Genomic DNA, 26,817 nt, shown 5'->3' with positions numbered 1-26,817 from the left:
ATATATATATATAAAGAAAGAAAGAAGTGGTAGGTCATTTACTTACCATGTTTCTGTGTGCCAACCCCCTCCTCTCAAGAGGGCAAGCTTTGAGGCCTGCGTCTGTGGTTTGACTTCAGAGTTAACACACAGCGAATGACTGTGCTCTGGTGACACCCGGGCGGGAGGAATTCTTGACCGAAGAGGAAGCCAGGGAGACCTCCTTCTTCTTATCAAACCTAAGTTAACCTGTTGGTTCTGATTTATAAGCAGAGGGTGAACTGTTTAAGATTCTAAGATAACAGTCACATGGTTTTTAAACTAAGTCCCATTTGATTATTATTCAAGATGATATTAAATAGACTACCATGCTTTATAAACACTGGTTTTTCAGTCCTCTGCTGATAAGGTTGGTTTCTTTCTTCCTTCTCAAAATTCCAAACGCGGAAGCCTGTCTTGTCCTAGGCGCGCAGGGGGAGCCTCAAGCACCGTCCAGGTCGCGGGTGCGAAGCTCTTCGGGCACACGGAGGCCTGCCTCTCTCTGCGGAGGCGCTTGACAGTGGATATCAAATTACAGCTTCTCTTTTTTGTTTGGGGCACTGGGAGGTTGGCTCCTTCTAATCTCCACTAGAAATATCACAGACTAGGAAGCATGTGCAGTTTCTCATGGCTGTGAGCAAATAAGGAGTTCTTACAATGGAATACTTCCATCTGCATCCTTGGTTTGTAACTTCAGGCTTTTCAAAAACTGCTTAAATCTAACAGGATTCATAAAACACTTGTAATCATAATTTCACATAATCATAGCAATGACAAATAATTATATGAATTCAGCTCTGCCTTCTGCGATAATCAATGTTTCCAGAAAACTAGGATGTAAGAGTGCTTTCTGTATCAATATATGACTTTCTTTGATAAAAATGGAATCTCACATTATCCGAAAGTTGTTAACAAAGCGGATGGTTTGCCCTGTGGGGCCAGCACCCTGTGCCTTCTCCCTTTGCTGACTGCGCCTTGTCTCCTTTTGCTCTAATAACTCCCAGCCCCAAGTGCAAACAAGCACGTGATGGGACTGAGTCCTAGTGGGTCCTCTGATCCGGTGGCCTTGGAGACCCCCCGCTTAGCCCCTTATTTGGAACTGGTATCTGAGAACATTTAAAATCACCCAAAACCAACCTCTAGCCACAGTTTATGAACACATTTCATTAGAATGATTTCATGAGCACTGGAAGAAGGCCTTGCTGGTTTTGACAGTCGATCTTAATCTATGAGTACCATAGGGACAAAAGTCTTCTGGTCCCTGTTACGTCGAGTCTGAACTCAGGTGGCACACGAAGTGACTGAAGCAAATATGGCTTCTGTCTTGATCTTAAACATTAATTAAAATGATTTACAAAAATCACAATGGACTGTATTCTAAACCAGGCCTGTCTGAAAAATGGATATACACATATCTCTGACCCCTTTGAAACTGGAGGTGTACTTCCCACCAAGTGACTCGAAGGGCTGGAGGTCAGTGTGGTCTGATGAACACAGAGCTATGGCACGTCTGCCTCTGTAAGGATGCAAACAACAACATAAAAAAGAACCATAATAAGTTATGCCCGTTAATTATAATGCTGAGCTTATGTTGACTGAAATACTTGGGAAGCATACAATCATGCTTAGTAGTTGGCATGCTTTGTCAGTGGCAAAATCAGGCTCAGCCCTGGCCGGTGTGGCTCAGTTGGTTGAGCGTCGTCTGGTGCACTGAAAGGTCCCTGGTTTGATTTGTAGTCAGGGCACATGCCCAGGCTGTGGGTTTGATCCCTGGGTGTATATGGGAGGCAACCAATTGATGTATCTCTCTCACATCAATATTTCTCTCTCTCTCTCCCTCCCATCCTCTCTCTCTAAAAAAATCAATGAAAACATATTTTAAAAAGTATTCAGGCTTGTGGGGAAAAAGGAGAAACATCTATAACAAACATAAATTAATAGCCACTGTAATCAAAACAGCGTGGTACTGGCACAAGAACAGGCACATAAATCAATGGAACAGAATAGAGAACCCAGAAATTGACCCAAGATAATATGCTCAATTAATATTTGACAAAAGTGGCAAGAACATACAGTGGAATCCAGACAGACTCTTCAATAAATGGTGTTGGGAAAATTGGACAGCTACATGCAGAAAAATTAAGCTAGACCACCAACTTACACCAAACACAAGAATAAACTCAAAATGGAAAAAAGACTTAAATGTGATTTGTGAATCCATAAAAATCCTAGAAGAAATGCATGCAACAAAATTTCAGACCTCATATGCAGCAGAATTTTCACTGATACATCACCTAAGGCAATAGAAACAAAGGAGAAAATGAACACATGGGACTACATCAAACTCAAAAGCTTCTGCACAGCAAAAGATACAGTCATCAAGATGGAAAGGAAACTCACTACATGGGAGAGCATAGTTGCCAATGATACATCAGATAAGGGGTTAATTTCCAAAATATATAGAGTACTCACACAACTCAACAAAAGGAAGACAAAGAACCCAATTAAAAAATGGGCAGAGGACCTAAATAGACACCCCCCCAAACAGGACATACAAATGGCCAAGAGACATATGAAGAAATGCTCAATGTCACTAATCATCAGAGAGATGCAAATTAAAACAACAATGAGGTATCACCTCACACCTGTCAGAATGGCCGCCATCAACAAATCATCAAACAACAAGTGCCGGCGAGGGTGTAGAGAAAAGGGGACTCTAATACACTGCTGGTGGGAATGCAGACTGGTGCAGCCACTATGCAAAACACCATGGTGTTACCTCAAAAAATTAAAAATTGAACTTCCATTTGACCCAGTGATCCCACTTCTAGGAATATACCCTAAGAAGCCTGAAACACCAATCAGAAAGAATATATGTACCCCTATGTTCATAGCAGCACTATTTACAATAGCTAAGATCTGGAAACAGCCCAAGTGTCCATCAGTAGACGAGTAGATAAAAAAAGCTGTGGTACATATACACAATGGAGTACTATGCAGCTGTAAGAAAGAAAGATCTCTTATCCTTTGAGATGACATGGAGGGACCTGGAAAGTATTATCCTAAGCAAAACTAGCCAAGGAGAGAAAGACAGATATCACATGATCTCACTTATTTCTGGAATATAATGAACTAAACAAACTGATTAACAAAATAGACCCAGAGCCATAGAAGTAGGGTACAGACTGATAATCCTCAGAAGAGGGGTTTGGGGGAGAGATAAACCACAGAACTCATATGCATGTATGCATAACTGACGGACATGGACAACAAAGCTGGGGACGGGGTGGGGGGGATGGGAAGAAGGGTGTCAATAGGGGAAAAAAGGAGAAACATTTGTAACAAAAATAAATTAATAAAAAAATATTTAGGCTCAGTATTGATTCCACCTGAGTTGACTAGGAGTAATGGTTCCATACCCCACTGGTAAGAGTAGAGTGTGAACTTGGGCATCTACAAGGAAATTAAGCACATTTTAGGAGGTATGCTATCAGTTGGCCTCCTGTTCAATAAGAATGATTGATCATCATTAAGGAATTTACTTCTCCATGCCAGGGTAAAATAACAGTGACATCCCCAGGCTCTTCACTGGACCCACAGGTCACCAAGTCCTTCAGGTATAAGCATGGCTACGTGACCATGTCCTTTTGGTCAAGAACAAGGGAGGACCATAATGTTGGATTTAGGTGGTTTATGTTCACCAGGAAAGGGTGCTCTATAGACTGGAGAACTTGAGAAAGAGGTACATTGAACTAAAAGCAGAGACTCAAAAACTGGTGTCAGGGGCGCGATTCTGTCATAATGTCCTTTGTGGAGGTGGGAGGTTTCTGGGCAACAGAAGTATCAGAATTCCTTGTTCCAAGGCTACAGGTGATGTTTGAGATCAACTTGTGAAGTTCATCCTTCTTCAGCCCTGTGAAGAAGGATGGAAGACAACCAAGGTCAGAGCTACAGTTCCTTCCCTCTGGAGTCCCGGGGCAGGAACATGTTATAGAGGGAGGCTGAGTGTCGGCCTGATGAACAATGGAAGAGTTTCTAGTGTTTCCTTCAGCAATGGGGCAAAGCTCGTTGCTTCTACCCACCCAAAGGTGAACATGGACTAAGAGTTGGGGGCAGTCAGCTCAAACTGAGAAGGAGGGACAGCCTCTGAGGTTTTCTCCCTGTCCCCAGGGCACTTCCTGTGACGCGTCCTGAACACAGAGTACCATTAAATGTTCCCAAACTCATGTTGCAATGAAATAAACTGCACCCTAAAAAGGAATAAGGGGGCCCAAATATTACCTATTGGCTGAGGTCCTTGTTGTCCTAAAATGAAAGTGAAAGGGAAGTTGAATTTAGTAATTGAGAGAGCAAAGAACAACGACATTTTTTAAAGTTATACAAACATTTGCATCCCACACCCACAACACTGGGAATGAACGCAGGGCCCAGTTTGTAGACGTAAGCTGGCCCCAGGCTTGAGAGAACACCCTGCAGCCTAGGGAACTGACCAGCAGCCTCGGGCATGTTGCCGGGCCAAGATCGCAGTCTAGGCAAATTCCTTCCCACCTGGCTGTCACCGTCTGATCAGACTCTGATCTCAGTGGCTTCACTTGCTCTGCCATTTTGCCTTTCTGTTCAACCTCATCACTGAATGAGACAGCGTAAAGGCAGTATCAGCCGCCTTCCAGAGGCTTCTTACCTTGCTGGCCTCTAGAGTGGAGAATGGAGCTCAGCACGAGGGCGGTGAGCACAAGGCCCGACTCCAGCCAGCATCCTGCTCTGGGCACACTCTGACTGAGCCTCTGGGAAGTCTGACCCCAGGGTCAGTCTCACCTGCACCTGCTGCAGTGCCCGGCCCGACCTGGAGTCCGATCTGGTGCACAATGGAGGGCAAGGGAGAGGACAGTGCAAGCTTGGAACCACTGTGGGGACGGAGTGGATGTGGAAAGCACCCCAAAGTTCTGGGTCTCAGGCTGGTGACGTCCACAGGAGGCAAATGCTGGTTTTCGGTCAACCCATTCAATCCAAGCATAGGGATTGAAGGGAGATGGAGGGAGAGGCCGGGTCCCAGTCTGAGGGCCAGTCATGAAGGTAATTGCTCTCCCGACAGGAGAGATTCTTTAGGACCCCCCACGCAGGGGTAAATGCACACCAGAATCACCAGATCCCTGCTGCTCCCAGCCTAGATCACAGTTAGGGGGCCGGTGAGGACACATGGGGTGGTGTGACCCGATGGGTAGTGAGTGGATCCCAGAGCCTGGAGCCCAGAGGGTCATCAGGGAGTAACTCACTCCAGTCTACAGTGACAGGACTGTCCAAACTGGGGTGCTCCACGTGGCAGGTGTAGATGTCTCCTTGCTGGGGGGTCACTTCCAGCACCACCAGGCTCTGGAAGGCCCAGTCTCCATTACGGATCGGGTTGGTGGACACAGCCCTGCTGTTTCCTCCTGTTCGTTCCGGAATCAGCGGACTTGGATGTTGCCTGGGCAGAAATCTGTCACGTGGCAGACAGGCAAGCTGGGGTGCTGCAGGGGCCCCTTCTTGGAGGGAACATGTCCACTTTGGGCTGGACTGGGAGTGGAAAAGAATCTTGTTACGGCCACTGAGACAGTGCGATGCATCCAGCAACCTTTGTGCCAAATTCACTTCTAGACGTTAAAGGTGAACACGTCATCTATAAGTTTTTTGGAGGCAGAAGATGGGGAAGCGCCAGAAAAACAGAACAAAACGTTCCGATGTTCCAGGAACGCCCTAGTCATCCATAATAAAGGAAGCACAGAGGTCCGGAGAGCAGGAATTTGGTACTCCAAGGCACTTTCGCCAGAATCGTAGGAAATGCTGACCAGCTATGCAACTACCCAAATTTACATTTTCCTCTCTTGTTCAAAAGGATGCATAATCCTTCCAAACATTACCTTGGAATCAGAATGTATTCAGTCAATGGCATTCTTTTGATCTATCAATCAGTCTGACAGTCTCATTAAAAAGATGTGAGGAAATGAAGTACCTTGATTCATTCTTCATTGACCTGTATGTCTCCTGGCCATCTCAGCCCAAATGTTTCTAGCAGGATCCACAAACCCAACGTTCTCAGCCCTTCCGTGTTGGATTAACAGGGAGTCTGGCCCTTCCCCCGTGGTCTGGCCTCTAGCCGCTGAAGCTCTGTGGGTTAAGGCCATCCAGCCTGGGATGCACTGGGGCTTGGAGATGGGCGACTTCTCTCCTCTGCTGGCCAAGCCCCCTACTTCCAGGGTCTTTTCTTTCCCACCCGGCCCCCACCTCTGCGCTTCCTGCTGAAACCCTGGTCCAGCTGGTAGTTGGTCTGCACACCGTGTCCACGGCGCACTTCCTCGGCTCCAGGAATTCCCTGTGGAGGTTCCAGTTCCTCGCAGAGACGCGCCCGAGCTCAGCCACAGCCACAGCCACAAACGCCGCCAGGGCGCTGTCAAACTGGACGTACACGGCTCTGTTGTAAATGTATCGCTCCAAGAAGCGGTGCGTCCCGTTGAACTTAGCAGGCGCTCCTCCGCTGGTGCATGCTGGTGCACACTGGTACACGCTGGTGCACGCTGATGCACGCTGGTACACGCTGGTGCACACTGGTACACGCTGGTGCACGCTGATGCACGATGGTTCACGCTGGTACACGCTGGTGCACGCTGATGCACGCTGGTACACGCTGGTGCACGCTGATGCACAATGGTTCACGCTGGTACACGCTGGTGCACGCTGGTGCACACTGGTACACGTAACCTCTGTTAGTGTGAAAGGCAGTGCAACCTGAGCCTGGAGGCCCTGCGCCCCAAGACACACCGCCCGCTGCCCCGTGTGGGCCCTTCACTGTTGAGTGGCCGCAACCAGGGTCACATGTTTCCTGGCTTTGCCTTTTTTCCTGGGTCCCCCTTTTCCTTCCAGCAGAGTGTGCAACTCAGCGGGGTCACTGTGCCCTTGGCACGCCGGCCTAGAGCACGGGGGGTGGGGGGTGGGATGAACACTTTGCACCACTTCTGTGTCTTCTCTTCTTCACTTTGCCTCCAACCTCGTTGTCACTCTCAGTAAATCAACAAGTCAGTGCGGTATGATTTACTACTGTTGTGTAAAGGCATTTTCTGTATTCCTTCCAGGGTGAAATGAGAAAATACACCTTTTCTTACACCCAATCATATGATTTTGGACAAATCATATAATCTCCTTGGCCCAAAGTTTCCTTACCTGATAAATGGGGGATTTAACTAAAGAATCTCTGAAGTCCTTTCCAGCACGAATAATACAGAGCCTTGCCTTAGAGGGACAGTGTGGCCAAAGTGACAGGTGGGTTCTGGGAGGGATGGAGCTGGGCCAGGAGCGCAGGAGCTGTCTGCAGGCTGCCGAGCTGCAGAGGGAGATGTGTAGGGAGCCATGTTCAGGTGGGGTGTAAGAGGAGCAGAGGGGAGAGCGCTCTGGCAGAGATGCCCGGAGACCAGAGGAGCCGCAGGAAACCTGAAGGTGAGTGGCTGGGTGACAGACAGGACAGGCGGGTCGTGGTGCTGCTAGCTGTCTGTGCCGGGGAGTTCAGGGATTTTTCCTGCAGGGAACAGGTGTCATCCGGTCTGTGCAGTAGGAAGATGGTCCTGGAGGGAGTGCGGGCAGTGGAGTGGATGTGTGTACACAGGCATGAAGGGCTGAAGGCGTAGACTGGACTGAAGACAGAGAGACTAGGAAGCAAAGTCTCCGGGGAATAGGGAGAGGAAGAGCTGCCTCCCCCCATACACAGCGCCGAGAGCAGCAAGCGTGATGTTTAAGGTCATGGGCTCTGGGGAGAGCGGGCCTTGCTCCTCTTCTCCCTCAATGACCCCAGTGAGATACAGTGTCCTTGTACTGAAATGGGGACAATGGTGTTTCCCTGACAACACTGTGTTAACTGAGATCGAGACGGTATGCTATCACATCGGCCTCCGACAAAGTGAAGGTTCAGTCGACAGTGGCCGTGATCACATCCAGGCTTCTATTCGCGAGGCTGCAGTAAGGACACAGCATGATGACATTCTTCCAACACCACGTTTGTGCCTGCTGCCGCCCATCACTCACTTTTGTTCACTTTCAAGCCATCTGCCAGGTCCACTTCTTCCCTAATCTTTCCCTCCCCAAACTCACACAATCTAAAGTGTGCACTCCCACCCTCACTGTTCCTGACAAGGGCCGGTGTCTCCTGCCTCTCACGATCCGCCCACAGTCCCCTCAAGTGTTGGTGTGTCCTCACGCTGCGTTCCTGACACACTGGTCATTCTCAGCGAGGGTTATTTCACTCGTATCCTTTCCTAACTATCAGCCATGATACGTAGCTCACATGGGTACACTTCCATCCTGTCCTCTTTTCTGAGTTCTGCACGTCTGTCCACACGCCACCAGGTGTCTCCCCTGGACATCCCACAGGAGCCGCTATACCAGCCCCTGCAGATGAAACCCACGCTCCCTCCCTCACACCTGCTTTTCCTCCCAAGTTCCTGGTGAATGGTGGTGTTAGTCATTCATCCTCTAGCTAAGAATTTTCAGGGTCTGGAGCTCATTCTCTTTCTCACTCACCACTTCTGATCAGATAACAAGACTGTTATTTTGCCTCTTGTCCCTCCTGTCCACTGTGATAGTTAACTCAGATGGTTGTCACTGCCAACCTGATTAATCCAGTGGACACTCAGCCCTTCCCCAGGCCTCAGTGCCTCAGTTTTGCCTCCTCCAGTTTGTCCTTTGATTCAAGTCACACATTACCTCCGTGTGCCGCCCAGTCTTCCAGCACGATGAGCAAGGTGCTGTGTGACCTGAGCCCGCCACCTAACCAGTGCCCTCTGCTGCCCCGCCACCCTTCTATTCAATCCCTCTTATGGTTCTAGCTTTGTGATTTCCCTGCCTTTTTGTGTTGATTATTTCACATTGCATAATATTTGCATTTTAGCCAAATAAAAATACAAAATAAATAATACATTTTGGTTCTAATGCTCAAAGTAAAAATATCTAATTCCACCTTATCCTTCGATATTGAACTGGCTATCAACTTATCTGAGAGATTTTCAATTTTTTCTGCTCCCCACCCATGTCAATGCCTCGTGTGCATGTAACTGTTCTGTGTACCCCCACACCGTGCTTCCCACTCTGTTTACAGACCAAATTCATAATCTGTACTCTCCCCATCGCGCTCGCTCTGTTCAGCGATCCCGGCTGAGTGAACACCACCATCCACCGGCGTCAGCAAACCAGAAATGTGGGAGTTAACTTGAACTCCGTTTCTTTTCCTGGGCGTTCCTATGCCATGACGCCTCCTCCGATATGACCTCTTAGAAAGCCTACATCACAAAATCAGTGGAGTATTGGCACAAAACTTACCAAGAATGAAGTGGAACAGACTGGAGAGCCCAGAGTTTATGAATCTTTGGGATTTAATGCTCAACAAAAGGAGTCCCAGCAGACTTTGAGAGAAGGTTATTTAGGAGCTGGCGTTGGGAAAACTGGCTTAGATAAGGGGGGGAATTCAGATCTGTACCTAACATAAAAACTTGGACCCCAGAAGGATTAAGAACCTAAATATGAATAGTAAACTATAAGGTAAATGTACAAATGTACAGCAGAATATAATTATGAACATGGGGGTGAGGAAACATTTCTTTTTTTTTTTTTTTGGTACATGCCTCTAGTGGGAACCGAACCCAGGTCTCTCTGGTCCACAGGCCAATGCTCCAACCGCTGAGCCAAACTGGCCAGGGCTAGGAAACATTTCTTAAGCAAATATAAGAACACAAGCCAAAAATACAATAAAATGGGTTACATTAAAATTTAATACTTTTGTTAAGCAAAGGGTGGTACTAATAAGTTAGGAGACAGGGAATAGAAATAGACTCACAATATCTAAAATGGATACAAAATTGACATCTAAAATATATGAGCAACTCTTTAATAAACAAGCAAGATAAAGGACTGGAATAGAAAAGCGGATCAAGTGTGGGAATGGGAGTAGGAGAGGAAACTTGCAAGGCCAATTTCAATTCATCTGTGGAAAGAAAACTGCAAATTAAAACAGAAATGAGACTGAGCCCTAGCCAGTTTGCTCAGTGGTTAGAACATCAGCCTGTGGACCAAATGGTCACAGGTTCGATTCCTGGTCAAGGGCACATACCTGGGTTGTAAGTTAGATCCCTGACCCTGGTCAGAGTCATGCAGGAGGCAACCAATCGATATGTCTTTCTCACATTGATGCGTCTCTCACACATCAATGTTTCTCTTTCTCGCTCTCTCCCTCCTTCCCTCCCTTCCACTCTATCTAAAAATCAATGGAAAAAAGATCCTCAGGTGAGGATTAAAACAACAAAACAACAAAACAACAACAACAACAACAACAACAGAAATGAGACTGAGATCTATCAGACTTTGAAAAGTTAGAGAGCTGGGTCATTCCAAGTGCTGGTGGATGAGGGTATGGAGAAACCTCCACATATTGCTGGTGGACCACTGCAGATGGTCAGAGTAGCATGCAGGGGACACCTGGTCAAATTGAGTAGTTGTGTGCTGTGTGACCCAGCACCTCCACAATTTGTTATACATCAGAAATTTTCACGCAGGTCCGTAAAGGGGCAGGTAGGGGATGCTGCTGGCTGTGGCATTATTTTAGAAACTAAAGAGTTGGCAATGATCAATTGATTTGATCACCACTGGGACAGTAAATAGCTAAACTGTTGTTGTTGTGCACAATGGACTATTACACAGCCATTAGGAGAAACCAAATGATTGTGCTCTTTACTACTTGGTCAGATCTTAAAAACATTATCCTGAGAGGGAAAAAAGGGAAAACAACATACTTTACAACATTATGTAGTTACATTAAAAATGCAGGCAAATTAAAAATACATACTTTGAAAAAAATCTTAAAAAATATGTTTTTATTGATTTTTTAGAGAGAGGAAGGGAGAGAGAGATAAAAACACTGATGTAAGAAACATCCATTGGCTGTCTCCTGCATGGCCCCCTACCGGGGGTGGGGCCCACAACCCAGGCATGTGCCCTGGCCAGGAATCAACTGGGACTCTCAGTTCATGGCATGATGCTCAATCCACTGAGCATAGCTCTGGACCGTAGTCCCCAGCTTTAATAGATGTTCCCCCATAGTCACCTGGACTCGTGTTGTGAAATTTTTCCCGCACAAAGTTAAGAACCCACACACTACCAGCGGGTCCTAGGCAGACCTGCCAAGGGCCAGGCCCCCTCTCCAGTACCACAGGGCCGTGTAGGTTGTGTTTCCGTGTTGGCTGTGTGGATAATGTGGGAACGAGCGTGGAAGTGCAGATATCTCTTCAGGATCCCGATTTCCTTTCCTTTGGACATATGCTCAGAAATGGGATTGCTGGATTAGATTGCAGCTCTATTTTTAATTTTTTGAGGAATCTCCATTCTGTTTTCCATAATGGCCTTTCTAATATACATCCCAACAGCATACAAGGGTTCCCTTTCCCCTACATTCTCACCAACCTTTGTTATCGTCTGTCTTTTGACAGTAGCCATTTTAACACGTGTGAAGTGATATCTTATTGTAGTTTTGAATTGCATTTCCATGGTAACTAGTAAAGTTGAGCACCTTTTCATGTACCTGTTGGTCATTTATATTTCTTTGGAAAATGTCTATTTAGGTCCTTTGCCAATTTTTAATCAAAAAAAGAGTTGTATGAAGTCCTTATGTATTTTGGATGTTGTTAACCTTTTATCAGATACATGGTTTGCAAGTATTTTCTCCCGTTCCATAGGTTTTCTTTTCACTATGTTGATGTGTGTGTGTGTGTGTGTGTGTGTGTGTGTGTATGTGTGTGTGCAGAAGCTTTCTAATTTGATGCAATTTCATTTGTCTATTTTTGTTTTTGTTGTCTGTGCTTTTGGTGTCATATCCAAAAAAAAAATCATTGCCCAGTTCAATGTCGAGAAGCTTTTCCTCTATGTTTTCTTCTAGGAGTTTTATGATTTCAGATCTTACATTTAAGTCTTTAATCCATTTTGAGTTGATTTTTGTATATAGTGTGAGATAAGGGTATTATTTCATATTTTTCTGCAGGTAGAGATAGAGACTATCCTTTTCCCATTGTATGTTCTTGGCACTCTTGTTGCATATCAGCTGAGTGTAGATGTGTAGATTATTTATAGGTTCTCTATTTCTTTCTATTGGTCTACATGTCTGCTTTAATGCCTGTACCATACTGTTTTGATTACTGCAGCTTTGTAATATATTTTGAAACCAGGAAGTGTGATACCTCCATCTTTGTTCTTTTTCCTCAAGATGATAGTAGGAGAGACTTGATTATAAATGACTGGCTGCCTGCAATCTAATTGGGCCTGGTCTATTGAAGGAGTCTTAAGTTGCAGCTTCTATATATGACTTAAAAAGTATCATAAGTCGTACTGACCTCTTCCCACAACCACATCAAAACTAAAACTAAACTACAAAACAATCACCATTCAGAACCACCTGAAATTAAGCTGAATGGAAGTCCTACTACTATGAAATTAAGAACCCACATCAAGACCAGTAGGAGGGGTGGAGGGGCAGAGGTGCAAATGGGCTGGGCCCAGATGCACCTGTGGAGGGTAAAAATCAGGAGATACCTTGGCTGTGAAGGTCCTCCCTGACGAGTGAGGGGTCCCTGCACCACACCAGGTGCCCAGCTCAGGGTTTCAGTGCCAGGAAGAGAATCCCCAGAACTTCTGGCTATAAAAAAACAGCAGGAACTGAGGCAGAGGAAGGATGAGGCTTCTGGAGCCCCAGGCAGTTCCTCTTAAATGCTCGTGCATGGACTTACTCGGACTCACTCCCTCTGGGTTCCTGCATGGTGGAGGTAGCTTGAAAGGCACCAGAGACATATGGGGAAGAACTGAGTTGTTTGGTATTAGGGCAAGAGCTGGAGAGGGAGCTTTCTCTCAGACAGACATGCTGGTGGAGGCTGTTGTTCCTTTGGTGAGCCCTTCCCCCACAGGGCAGGCAGACAGAGGGCCGCCATATCTGGGACTCCAGCAACCTGGCTCACACTGTTTGCTCAGCCCTGGTGATTCCTTGAGGCTCTGCTCCACCCAACTTTCGGGCCCACCCAAGCTGTTTCCAGTGATTTTACCATAGGATTGGCCTGTCTTGTCTCCTTCAGATTTTCCTAAATTATCTCAAACAAGTAGCATCTGGCCTCAGCGAGCCCCATACCTCTTGCTAAGTGGTCCCAGGCCTGGCACCAGAAGCAGCCAGCCTTGGTTCACAGCTTGGCTTTGCTTGGGCACCTCCAAGCCCAGTACAAGAAGCAGCCATCTGCAGATCACTTTGTAGCTTATGCCTAGTGGCCCCGGATAGAACACAGACAGTACTTGACCTTGCCTCAGAGCCAGCATGTCCAGTGAACAGCTTCAGACCACATCGAACCACCACCACCCAACCACCTCCACAAGTGACACACTCAAGGAGAGGACTCAGAGGGTACCAGAGCCCTGCTGAAGTAAGTCTTACTCTGTGTTGTGGGCCTCTGCACAGCTGATCCTCCAGGGTAGTCAGAGGTGAGTGGTCATTGGCATAGGCAGTCCCTGCAGCTGATCAGCCTGAGTAAATCCCTCCCATTGACATGCCAACAACAATCAAGACTCAATTACAACAGAATGGTGTAAAGTCCACATCAGGGATGCACCTCAAGAGCCCAGCTGAGGTGATCAGGGAGGCTGTGCCACTGGACCCTGCAGAACACCTACTATAACAGGCAACCCTACCTAGCCAAGGAGACATAGCAGCTCTACCTAACACATATAAACAAACACAGGGAGGCAGCCAAAAGGAGGAGACAAAGAAACGTGTTCCAAATGGAACAGAACAAAACACTAGGAAAAGAACTAAACAAAACAGAGATAAGCAATCAATCAGATGCAGAGTTCCAAACACTAGTTATAAGGTTGCTCAAGGAACTTAGTGAAAACCTCAACAGCATAAAAAAGGACTAGTCAGAAATTAAGAACACACTAATTGAAATAAAGAATAATTTACAGGGAATTAATAGTAGAGTGGGTAAAGCCAAGAAGCAAACCATTGCTTTGGAATATAAGGAAGCAAAAAACACCCAATTAGAACAGCAAGAAGGAAAAATAATTTAAAAAATGAGGATACTGTAAGGAGACTCTGGGGCAACTTTAAGTGTATCAGCATTCACATCATGGGGGTGCCAGAAGGAGAAGAGAGAGAACAAGAGATTGAAAACCTATTTGAAAAATAATAATATAAAACTTCCCTAACTTGGTAAAGGAAACAGACATACAAGTCCAGGAAGCACAGAGAGTCCCAAACAAGATGAACCCAAAGAGGCCCACACCAAGACACATCATCAAAATGCAAAAGGCTAAAGACAAAGAGAAAATCTTAAAAGCAACAAGAGAAAAGCAGTTAGTTACCTACAAGGGAACTCCCATACGACTGTCAGCTGACTTCTCAAAAAGAAACTTTGCAGGCCAGAAGGGTGTGGCAAAAAATATTCAAAGTGATGAAAAGCAAGGACCTCAATTAATGTTACTCTATTCTCCAAAGCTATCATTTAGAATCGATGGGCATATGAAAAGTTTCCCAGACAAGAAAAAGCTAAAGGAGTTCATCACCACCAAAACAGTATTATATGAAATGTTGCAGGGTCTTCTTGAAGAAGAGAAGATAAAAAATATGAACAATAAAATGGCAATAAATACATATCTTTCAAATAAATTGAGCAAGCAGAACAGAAACAGACTTATACAGAGCACTTTTTGTTGGTTGCCAGAGGGGAGGAGGGTTGGGGGAATGGGTGAAAAAGTTGAAGGGATTAAGAAGTACAAATTGGTTGTTAGGCTGAGGAACCTCAAAGGGAAGTGGGGAGGGTGTGCAGGAAGAGATAAACCAAAGAACTTGTATGTATCTATGCAGAACCAATGGACACAGACAATGTTGTGGAGAAGGTAGGAGGGGGACAGGAGCAGGGAGGAGCAGTCAATGGGGGAAACAATGGGGGACATCTGTAATACTTTCAACAATAAAGATAAGTTAAAAAAAAACAATTTACTTTTTCCTCTCTAATGAAATCTTATTTTCAAAGCCGATAAATGTCACACAAGAGTCTCTCAAAACTGCTTTTTTGCGTGCATGTGAAAAACATTACAGAGTTTGTGAAACTCTTGAAAACAACCCAGCTTTCTAGAATAAAGCTTGACAACATCTTCTGTAAAGTAAATCATCTTTCCAGAACGGATCATAATAAGAATATATAACAGTATATAAGGAAGGCAATGTGGGCAGCACAATAAGGATGTCCATAGACCAGCTGTGAGACTTGGGACAAATAAAGTAACCTCTTGAAGTCTCAACCTTTTCACCTATGAAAAAGGAATGAGATGAGTGTATGCATGTGTGCATGTACATATAATTTTGAAGGAGTACAGTTAAAATTAAATAACACGATATAAATAAAAGCTAGAACATAGTGTTTGTCCCACTCACTGGAGGTTAGAGCCCTTCCCCTTGTTGAGCTGTGGTGGGTTAGATTACGCAGAGACAAAGAGAAACCCAGAGGTCAGAGCCCTGGTTGGTTCAGAATGACTCCAAAGGAGCTGTCCTTGGGGCACAGCCTTACTGCTCACAAAGGAAATTTTATTAACTTAATGCTGATAGTTTCTTTGTTTCACCTCTTCTTTTACTGCTCAGATGGAAGTTGAAGAAACCCTGAGGAGTAGGAGGAAAAAGGAAATGGAGGAATCTGTCCAGCCCATTGGAGCCAGAGCCTGGACCCCACATTTCACTCAGCAGTGCGTCCTTTGGGTCTAGACAGCAGAGAGCTCTGGACCCCGCCCCCTCCCCAGCAGACTCGCTCACACGATGAACACTCATCTCAGTCCTCTTACTAATCTGGACCCACTGGCCTCTCTCACCTCCACCCACCACGCTGCTCACTACTTCCCCAAAGAGGCTCCACGCCCTGATTTCAACGAACTCATATCGACACCCACCACTGTCCTGGCTCCCGGAAGAGCTTCTCCTGTACTCCTCTGCAGCACCTCTCCTCTTGCCTCCTGTTGGCCACTGTCGCATCTCACCAGCCGCTCTCATAGTCTGTCTGCTCTCGAGACTCAAGCTCCTCTATTGCTTCCCTCACCTGCAGGCACCAGCCTCACCGCTGAGCTGGCCTGGTCCAGTGCTCTGCCCACCTGATGAGTGTCAGAAAATCTTCTCCTTCCCTCTCCATGAGACCTGGGTAAAATGGGATGGAGTTTGAGCAGGTGAACTTGGGAGTTTTACATGCTATTAATCTGGAAATTGGGAAAAACACCTAAGGGAACCTGATTCTCAGAAAGAGGTGGGGCTGGCTTTACAGGTGGAGGTGGAGAGGCTGGGGATTTTAACATCAACTACTTCACTCTTCTATCGTGCATGGGCTTGGTGGTAAACTGGAACTAAAAGAGGCCATTTCCTGCTTCTCACTTCCGCTCTGGCCCTATCCTGCTATCTCTGACCTGGTCCCTGACGCGGTAGTGTCAGCTGCAGCGGCTGTCCTGTGGGCCTTGCCCCTGCCAGTCCTCACTGCCCTCTGCTCCTCTGGCCGCCACTGGTTCTGGGGAAGGGCCTCCGCCCGGAGCACTGTTGTACGGCATGACCCTGGGATCCAGGCCACTTCAGAGTAACCATGTTTCCCTTTCCAATCTGATGTTGACATGTCATCTTGACCCCTCTGTGAGGCCATGTCGCTCACTCAGGGGGCCTCCCTCCTAAAATATTAGAGTTGATGAGCCAGAACAGCCCCCTACATCCCCTGGGTGTGGCCAGTTTCCAAAAAAGGAACCAATTGGTAGGAATTGTCACTCTCCAGGCAGAGGGGTGGCACAAAGATCCTTCAAGGTGTGAGATTCGCTGAAGACAGTACACGAAAAGAAGTCCTTGTTTGAGTAACTGGGCGAGTCACGGTTACGTTTTCTTTGCTCTGGTGCAGATACCAGGCATGCCATTGCTGCTCCAGGGTGAATGCCATTGCCCTGCAGGACGTGTGCTGGCCCCAAGCAGTGTGCTACAGACCAGGGGGCTGCGCTGTGCCCCACGGAGCTGTGACGTAGTCCTGGGCTGTGCATCCGTCTGTGGGCTCCCCTCAGAGGTTCTATCTGATCTCACAGGTATAAAGACGCAGAATGAGGGGCTCCGCACTTGGTACTGCAGCAGGCATGGAAGTAGGTGTACAACTTTGGGCAGAGTTCTTGTCCTCCTGGGCCACAGTTTCTTAGCTTCAGAGGGGACGGTAGCCCCGCCTTCTCCGCGCTCTGTGAGGATGAAGCGAGAGCACACATATGAACTGCCACACATACGTGAAGATCCGGGAGTTTCCCAATAGACCAATGAAGTTAGCAAGGACCATCCTTTGTTTTGTACCTCAATATATTTTGGGGGGGTAACTTTTTAATGTCAAATAATCCCCAACAAACCAATTTACAGATAGTTCCAGAAATGAGGTAAATAGACTCCCCCTGAACACAAACTTGAGAGAAAATGACAAAAGCATATAATTTCTAACAAGTTTATGAAGTACCTAAATAAAATGTTGGTGCACTGAATAAAAGCATATACAATTATTGAACTTAGGAACAGGATATGATCTAATGACGTGGTCAGACTCAGGGTTAGAGGGAAACTTCCTGGCTGTGAGCCCCGTTTTGCCACTTCCTGGCTTTCTGACCATGGACAAGTTATGAACCGTCTGTGACTTGGTGTCCTCTCATGCTGAATGGACATTACTGTGGAGCCTCTGTCACTGGTCTATTGGGAGGATCAATTGGGATAATCTCTAAAACAGAGGCTTGCATATCGTCAGGTATCAAGAAATGTTAATTATTATAATGCAAAGCTAGTTCAGATCACCAAAAAAACTCTTTATTCAATACATACAACACATTATTTAATCCAATAATAGAAGTCCTATTACTTTAACAATAAATACCAGAGGGACTTCCGGTAGTTTCACTCCCCTTTGCTAGTTTCAAACCTCTCTGCCATAAAACAGAGAATATAAAGGAAAGATACACCATTAGACTTAACTTGAAATGATTAGAGAAATGGTCCTTAAAAATAAGATTTCAAAAAGGTGACTTATACCACCACATTATTGTATGAAGAAGAAATAAAAATAGTAATAATTAGAAATTAAATAATGAAATATTTTTCTTCTCTTTATATGTCTGGAATAATCAAAGAATTCTTCTAAAATTATCAAAGGTATAAAAGAATAAAAATAATAACATTTGATAGCAATCAAACTCATTTCTATATGATACTAAGATTCGACATGAAGTTCTGAAGAAAAATTGTCCATTCAGAAAAGCAAATAAAAAATACTCAAGGCTCAACTTCAACGACACATTTCCAGGCATCCCCCTTGAAGGGACGGCGATCACGTCTCCTTTGGCGTTCCTCCTCTTACCCCCAATCCCACAGGGGCCCTGACAGCTGTGCCCCATCTCCCAGCGGGCCGGCACCTTCTTTCCCACAGAGACGCCCCTTCTGGCCGGCCCACCCTTCTCCCTCCGAGGGGGAGCCCAGTCAGTGCAGGAGGCAGCTGCCCCCTGCCTGCGCTGCCTGGGTCCTCCTCAGTCTGGCTCCTGTGGCCACTGCAGGTGCACCTGAACACAGACAGAGGAGCCAGACCAGAGCCACGATCCTGCTGCCAGCCATCGCCCTGGCTGCCCTGCTGAGTCCCCGTGGACTGGGGCGGCCCGGGGGGGGGGGGGGGGCTACAGGGGTTTTGTGCCCTCAGGCGCTGTTTTCACCCCAGTCTCTTCTCTTTCCTCTTGTCTCTTGCTCTTCTTCCAACAACAGTAAAAGTCTCCATTTATTGAGCACCTACCAATGCCAAGTCCATTTCATTTTCACAACCTTTTTTTTATTTTTTACATTTATCTTCAGATAGAGCGTGAAGGAGAGGGAGGAAGACAGAGAGAAACACCAACGTGAGAGAGACACATCGAGTGGTCGCCACCCACACGACCCCACCTCGGGCCGGGGACGAACTACAACCAATGTACGTGCCTTAGCGGGAATCGAACCCAGGACTCTCCGGTCCGCAGGCCGATGCTCTAACCGCTGAGCCAAACCGGCCAGGGCCATTTCCACAACCTTTTCAGGAAGGCAGTTATTATAGTCATTTTAGCAAGACAGAGGTTCAAAGAGAATAATACAGGTCTCATGAGCCCCATGTCTCGGCACTGACCACCCAAGAGCCACAGCTCTGCACCCTCCTCAGGACAGTCTGTCTGTCTGTCTCTGTCTCTCTCTGACAGTTCCAAGGCAAACTTCTTGAAATAGGAGTCTGCAATGTCTGTTTTTTGCTTTCTCCTGTTTCATTCAGTCCTGAACCCGCTGCACTGTCCCTTTGCCTCCCCGTCGCTGGTGGCCTCTAAGCAAGAAAACCAGTGGTCCCTTCTCTGTGCGTCTTACCTGTGTGATTAGTCATATTTGCAGTGTGACCACTTCCTCCTTCCTGGAACTATTTTCTTGTTCCTTGTCTTATATGAACACACTTCCTCCTTGTTTTCTTCCTACTCTTTTTTCCCCCCAAAGACCCCAAAAAGCTTACTTTGGGAGATTTTATTTTATCTTTTTTTTTTTTTTTTTTGGTACGTGCCCCTAGTGGGAACCGAACCCGGGACTCTCTGGTCTGCAGGCTGACGCCTCCAACCGGCCAGGGCTTTCTTCCTACTCTTGAAGCCTGTCCTCTTTAACCTTTTAAAAAATGTCCACATTTGCCAGGACACAGGACCACACACTCAGACCCTGACTTTCTATACTTTTCTTGAGTGACCCAATCCCAACCTGTAACTGCACCTGCCAGGAGGACTCCTAGCCTGTGTCCCTAGCCCAGTGTAGCCCAAGACACACCCACTTACTTCAGCCACCCTCAAACCCACCATGTTGGTCCCAGGAAATTCAAACTCAGCACGTCCCACACAGAGCATTTTCTCTTCTCTCAGGCACTTCCTTATCCTTCATGATCTGTCCAGATGCCACAATTCTGCTCGTGCCTGGTTCTTCTGGACCATCATAGCCCATAATTTACTGATCCCCATGGCTTGTCATCTCTCTACTGCCATTCGGACGCACCTGCTCTTCTCCTTACCCAGTGTTCCTGCCGCACCTACACCGCATCACTCTCACCTGCCCAAGAGACTGGTCTCGCTTTCACTCTGGCCTCCCCGAGTCCATCTTCCCTCCTGCTGCCGCCTCCCAGGACATCTCGGAGCATGTCGCTCTCTTGATTGACAGCACACGGGGCAGGTCACTGTGCAGCCCCACCCAGGTCTGTCACACTGACCTGGCCCTCCCCAGGCGCTCTCACAGGTCACTCCGGGACAGTCTCAGGCCGGCAACGCCACCCCCTTTCTGTGCTTCCCTGCCCGCTGCCCGCAGGTGGACACAGCTCTGGGAAGCCTCCCTCAGATCTCATTTCGATGTTCTGCTCTCCTTTTGCTCCTAGGAAGCATCTGTGCACCTTGTGACTGCTCAGCAGTGGTCAGACCGTAGTGTGCATAGTGGTTGTTTTCTTTGTCTTTCTCACTCTGGATTCCAAGCAGCTTGAGGACAAGGACCGTCTTCTGAGTTATCTCCCTAGTCCCTGGAGAGCAAAGCTTCACAATAAATGTTGTGTGTGTGTGTGTGTTTTTTTTTTTGACTGAATGAAAATGAACATTTTTGCTTCAAAATGCACAGACCTTCAGTTTTAAGAAATTGTGAAAACAATAAACATGAAATACTCTAAGGTGAGCAAACTACATCCACATTGCTAAGTCTGTACCGTTGCTCTCTCTTCTCTCTTCCAGCTTCTTCTCTGTAGGTGGGTGATTGTCCAGCCACTACATTCATTGAACCCACTCATACCAGTGAATCCTACCGTTACAAGAGTCTAAGGAGAGAACTGTTTTCCATGTGTTGGGGCTGTGAGTGGGAATCTTTAATTAGGGAGTCAGACCATTGAACCCTGCAGTGTCATTTCTCGAGTCTCTCTCCTTTCTCAGCCCCAAACTTTGTCACTTTTATGGGTTTACTGTGATACAAATAGATTTTTTCATTGCCAGCCTTTTGCTGCTTCTTACACATCAGTTAAAACTAAGATACTATCCCATAGGTGTTTTAGAAAAATATGTTTTTATTGATTGTTTAGAGAGAGAGGAAGGGAGAGAGAGATAGAAACATTGATGTGAGAGGAAACATTGATCTGCCACCGCCTCCCGCATGCCCCCCACTGGGGATCAAGCCCACAACCTGGGCATGTGCCCTGTCTGGGAATTAAACCGGGACCTCTCAGTCTATAGAGTGATGCTCGATCCACTGAGTCACACCAGCTGGGCAATGGAAAATACACTTAAAAACATAAATTCAACAAGAAAATTTGTGAATGTTGTGTTAATATTAATACTTTTACATTTAATATGCCTAAAATAAAGGTGTTATTGTTACCGAACAGGGCCCCGGGCAGGTCTGCCGCAGGCTGGCCTGTAGTGTGTGGGTTCTCGACTTTGTAAGAAAGATTTCACCGTGAGGGCACGTTCGTTCAAGCTGGGGCCAGTAAGACAAAGGGAGGACTTAGGGTGGAAGAAACAACAGGGGAGAGGCTGGGCGGGCTCTGCTTTGGCTCCTGGAAACGTCATAGGAAAGCCGTGGCCAGGGCCGGCTGGGTTAGCTCGCGGGGAGTCAGAGAAAAGGGGGCCTTGGAGACAGGATCAGGGAGTCAGCCTGGGACGAGCTGCCACTGCCCGCTGCTCCCCTGGTTGCAAGGCTCATGGGGACCCTTAGGGTTTAGGAGAAAGAAAGCAAGAAGTTCATTCCCGGGAAGGGGCGTGGCATGCTCTAGAGAGCCCCGTCTGCGCTGCCTCGTTTCTCCTGTCTGGCTCCTCTGGCCGCCGCAGGTGCACCTTGAATGGATAAGGAAGAGAAGACAATCATGCCCTGGTCCCAGTGGTGAGGATCGAATGAAGCCAGGCATGTGCTGGTCACAAGAGCCATGGCTGATTTGCCACCTCCCCTGGACGCCCTCACTGTATCACTCCATCCTTTGTACCGACTCCGCTGTACTTACTTCTGGGTCAGTGACACCCCATAGGCACCTTCAGCCTCCATCTCCCTGGCAATGGGGGGAGCGGGTTCCTGAGGCCAGGCATGATTTGGGAGGGGAGCAGGCACTGGGAACTGAGGGGGTGGGGGTGGGAGGAGCTTGGAGAGAGGTCTCAGCTTCCCCCTTGGGAGGTAACACTCTAAAACAGCTATTTTCAACCTTTTTCATCTCATGGCACACATAAACTAATTACTAAAATTCTGCAGCACACCTAAAAATATGTTGTTATTATTATTTTTTTTGCTGATCTGACAAAAATAGGTATAATTTTGATTCATTCACATTGAAGGGCTATTGTGTTGGCTATTGTCATTTTTTTATTTGACAATCTAAGGAAAAAGAGGTCAGTGCCCCTGACTAGATAGGTATTGCGTGTTTTAAAAATCTGGTGGCACCGCGGCTGAAAATCGCCGTCTCAGAAAACTGCTGGACCTGGCCAGGCCCCAGCAACCGCTCCAGCCGGCTCCTGGTCCAAGGTGCTCCCAGTGCCCATGTCTTCAGGGGGGAGGCTCCACACCCAGCCCCCCTCTTCCCCCAGTTCCTTTCAGCCAGGCATTTCTTAGAAAGATTCCCGAGTTGTTTTGCATACTGAGTTCAATCTGTTCTTTCCTTTACACATTTGATATATTTCTCAAGAACATCAGTTCCCTGCCACATGTTTTTCTAAGTTGTCAGCTTGATCCCAGAGTTTGGTGGCCCAGCTCACAGTACAGGGGGCAGAAAGATCCTCCTTCCCGGCAATCGCTTTGCCCCCTCTGCACCTGCCCCCAGCCCCCCCAATCCTCACCCGGGTGTCCTCGCTGCTCCCCCTCCCACCCACTCCTCAGCAAAATGGCCCAAAGAAGCAGCAGCCACAATGTCCACTTAACATTTGAAAATGTAGATTTTCCTTGCTGTTGATTTTTTATCTTACTTTGGGTTTGGGCAGTGAGCGCCCTAGAATCACCTGTAGATTTAGGTCAGTGAGTACAGGTGTGGTTCTCCGTCAAGTACCGCCAACACCATCTTAGATGGTACCAGCCCGACAGTCACCCCTCTCTCCCATCTGGGAACAGCCCTCGGCAACAGCAGGCAGGGGGCCTTCCAGCGGGGCGTGCCCGTTACCCACACAGCAGACACAGATCTTTTCACGGTGAAGTAGGTGTATCCGCACCACCGCCCCACACAACACCGCAGCGTCTCCCTCCTTAGGCAGAACGGCTCCCAGCCCCTCCACTGCCCGCCGGCCCTCAGCGCGGGCCCCTCTGGCCCCCTGGCCTCTGCCCACCACTCTCAGCCCCGCCCACTTCTCTCCGCACGCCGGCCTCTGGACACCCCGCCCCGACTCCCGCCTGCCCCTGCTGTGACTCCCCAGGGCGCCTCCCCCCAGGGACCCACACGGCTGCTCCTCACACCGTTCAGATCTGTGCTCAATGTCCAGTGGCAACTCCTCAGAACCGCCCTGTCCAACAGACCGAGAGACATGCTCTGCCACCCCCACCACCAATCTGCTGGCCAGACTGTTCTCTCCACAGCAATGAATACATTTGGTTTATTGTCAGTGACTATCATTGAAATGTATGCTCCATGAGCAAGGGGTCTTGTCTGTTTCTTCCCCAATGTATCCTCAGCGTTGTCACCAGCTCAGGGTAGGGACTCAATAAATATCTGTTAATGAATGAATGTATCAGCACAGTGATTTAGAGAAGCAATTTGATCATATGCATGAAGAGGAGTAAAAATATTTAAACTCTTTGACCTTATATTGACCATCTGAGTAGTCTATCAATTTTAAAAATCCCTAGAATAGCCCTGGCCGGTTTGGCTCAGCAGTTAGAGCATCGGCCTGCAGTCCAGAGAGACTGGGGTTCAGTTCCCGTTAAGGGCACGTACCTTGGTTGCAGTTTGTCCCCGGCCCTGGTTGGTCGTATGGGTGGCAGCCACTCGATGTGTCCCTTTCACATCGATGTTTCTCTCTCTCTCTCCCACTCTACCTGAACAAAAAATGGAAAAATGTCCTCCAGTGAGGATAAAAACAAAACAAAACCCAAGTACAGAAGAATCTCTATGTACAATGATACTTATCAAATCATTATTTACAAGAAGAGATGAAAGCAGATGGATAGAAATGGGTTTGATTGTGTCCAGTTGTTTTAAATGGTCTGCAGATCCTTTAGGGAGAGTTGTGTGGGACCAATGGATAAATAGCAAAAAGATCTTAATGAGGCGAGAATTAAGACTATTCGGCCAGATACTGAGGGTCCAGCCGACTCTATTTAGCCATAATTTCTATTATTTAAAAGTAGTAAAGCAGTCCCTTTCACCTGTTCTAAAGCAGGTTGTGTACATAGAAAAGGTAACAGGAGAGAGGTTTCAAGAAGGCTTCTCACCCCGGCCAGTGTGGCTCAGTTGGTTGGGCATCAGCCCATACACTGAAAGGTCACTCGTTCAGTCCCAGAACGCGGCCCATGTCCAGGCTGCAGGCTCAATTTCCAGTAGGGGGCGAGCAGGAGGCAGTGGATGGATGTTTCTCTCTCTCCCTCTCCCTTCCTCTCTCTCTAAAATCAATAAAAACATATTTTTTAAAAAGTTCTCTATCTATGAGTCTGTGTGTTCATTTGGTTTGTAAATTCAATTGTTGGTAGATATGTATTTATTGCTGTTTATTGTTCATATTTTTTCCTCCTCTGCCTCCTCCTCTTCCTTCTTCTTCAGGAAGATCCTTTAACAGTTCATATAATAATGGTTTGGTGATGATGGACTCCTTTAACTTTTTCTTGTCTGGGAAACTGATGGCTTTGCAGGATAGAGTAATCTTGGTTGTAGGTCCTTGCTTTTCCATCACTTTGGATATTTCTTGCCACTCTCTTCTGGCCTGAAAAGCTTCTTTTGAAAAATCAGCTGACAGTCTGATGGGCCTTTCCTTGTAGGTGACTAACTGCTATTCTTTTGCTGCTTTTAAGATTCTCTCTTTGTCTTGAACCTTTTGCATTTTCATTATGATGTGTCTTGTTGTGGGCCTCTTTGGGTTCGTCTTGTTTGGGACTCTCTGTGCTTCTTGGACTTGTATGTCTGTTTCCTTCACCAAGTTAGGGAAGTTTTCTGTCATTATTGTTTCAAACAGGTTTCAAATTTCTTGATCTCTCTTTTCTCCTTCTGGCACGTCCATGATGTGAATGTTGGCTCATGAAGTTGTCCCAGAGTCTCCTTACACTATCCTTACTTTTTTGGATTTTTTTCCCCCTCTTTTGCTGTTCTGACTGGGTGTTTTTTACTTCCTTATATTCTGAATCGATGGTTTGCTTCTCAGCTTCACCTACTCTACTATTGATTCCCTGTAAATAATTCTTGATTTCAGTTAGCACATCCTTTATTCAGACTGCTCCTTTATTATGCTGTTGAGGCCCTCACTAAGTTCCTTGGGCATCCTTATAACCAGTGTTTGGAACTCTGTATCTGTTGAATTGCTTACCTCTGTTTTGTTCAGTTCTTTCCTGGAGTTTTGTTCTGTTCTTTATTTGGGACATGTTTCTTTGTCGCCTCATTTTGGCTGCTTTCCTTTGTTTGTTTCTATGTATTACATAGAGCTGCTATGTCTCCTAGGCTTGGTAGGGTGGCCTATTGTAGTAGGTATCCTGTAGGGTCCAATGGCACAGCCTCTCTGATCACCCCAGCTGGACACTTGAAATGCATCCTTTGTGTGAACTGTACACCTTCCTGTTATAATTGAGTCTTGATTGCTGTTAGCACATCAATGGGAGGGATTTACTGAGGCTGATTAGATGTAAGGACTGGCTGTGCCCACTGACCACTGACCTCTGATGACCTTGAATAATCAGCTGTGCAGGGCCCATCACACAGAGCAAGACTTAATTCAGCAGGGCTCTGGTACCTACTGAGTCCACCCCTTGAGTGTGTTGCTTATGGAGGTGGTTGGGTGGTGGTGCTTTAACGAGGTCTGAAGCTGTCCACTGGGTGTGCTGGCTCTGGGGCAAGGTCAGCCACTGCCTGTGTTCTTCCTGGGGCCACCAGGCATAAGCTACAAAGTGATCTGCAGATGGTGCTTCTTGTGTTGAGCTTGAAGGTGTCCAGGCAAGACCAAGCTGTGAACCAAGGCTGGCTGCTTCTAGTGCCAAGCCTGAGGCCACTTAGTGAGAGGTATGGGGCTCACTGAGGCCAGATTCTGCTTTTTTGAGAGATTTTAGGAAAATTCAGGGCATGAGCCCAGAAGGCTTTTGCTATGGTAAAGGCACTGGAAACAACTTGGTGAAACCAAGAGTTGGGTGGGGCAGGGCCTCAGGGAATCACCAGGGTGGGGCAAACAGTTGTGAGCCAGGTTGCTGGAGTCCCAGATATTGTGCCTGTCTGCTGGCCCCATGGGGAAGGGCTCACCAAACGAATAATGGCCTCCATCAACTTGTCTGTCTGGGAGATAGCTGCCTCTTCAGCCCTCACCCCATGCCAAACAACTCAATTCTTCCCTGTATGTATCTGGTGCCTTTCAAGCTGCTTCCCTGTGCTGAAGCCCAGAGGGAGCAAGTCCAAGTAAGTCCCTGTGTGGGCCCTTTAAGAGGAGCTGCCTGGGACTCTAGAAACTTCAGCATCCCTTAGTTCCAGATGGTTTTTACAGCCAGAAGTTATGGGGAATTTTCTTCTTGGCACGAGATCCCTAAGCTGGGGGACTCGGTGTGGGACTGGGAAC

The 26,817-nt window shown here is 47.0% G+C and overlaps 1 pseudogene; it reads right to left on the bottom strand.

Annotated features, from left to right (window-relative positions):
- Nucleotides 1–4,710: 4,710 nt before the first annotated feature.
- LOC118621321 lies at nt 4,711–8,342 on the bottom strand (annotated as a pseudogene).
- Between the last annotated feature and the right edge of the window lie 18,475 nt (nt 8,343–26,817).

This window comes from Molossus molossus, unplaced genomic scaffold (assembly GCF_014108415.1).
Source record: "Molossus molossus isolate mMolMol1 unplaced genomic scaffold, mMolMol1.p scaffold_m16_p_8, whole genome shotgun sequence".
NCBI lineage: Eukaryota > Metazoa > Chordata > Mammalia > Chiroptera > Molossidae > Molossus > Molossus molossus.
This window is presented reverse-complemented; position numbering and strand designations above follow the sequence as displayed.